Below are 258 nucleotides of genomic sequence, written 5' to 3'. Positions count from 1 at the left end.
GCTCGGGCTGCGGCTCCTCCCGGGGGCCGGTTCCCGCTGTCTCAGCCGCGGTGCCGAGGGGACACCGGCGTGACTGGCTGACCGGTCGTCGGCGCCTGGTGCCGCCGCGTCCAGCCCGGCCCCCCTGGCCGGGCCCCGGGACCGAGTTAGTCCTCTGCGCCCCGCGCCCTTTGCTCCTCGCTCTTCGCCCCGGCGGGCTCCCGGCGGGTGAGCCGCGCTCAGACCCTTCGCGGGCGGCGCCGCAGCCCCAGCCCTCGC

At 79.5% G+C, this 258-nt stretch overlaps 1 protein-coding gene across 1 annotated transcript in view; it reads left to right on the top strand.

Moving 5' to 3' along the window:
* The first annotated feature begins 6 nt into the window (after positions 1–6).
* Positions 7–258, top strand: part of LRRFIP2 (LRR binding FLII interacting protein 2) — a 103,958-nt gene continuing 103,706 nt past the window's right edge. Inside the window, exon 1 of the mRNA XM_006905759.3 lies at positions 7–258. The gene's annotated coding sequence lies outside the window, so the exon portion shown is untranslated.

Source organism: Pteropus alecto, unplaced genomic scaffold (genome assembly GCF_000325575.1).
Source record: "Pteropus alecto unplaced genomic scaffold, ASM32557v1 scaffold10, whole genome shotgun sequence".
NCBI lineage: Eukaryota > Metazoa > Chordata > Mammalia > Chiroptera > Pteropodidae > Pteropus > Pteropus alecto.
Note: the sequence above shows the minus strand (reverse complement) of the source record. Positions and strands in the feature narration are given on the sequence as shown.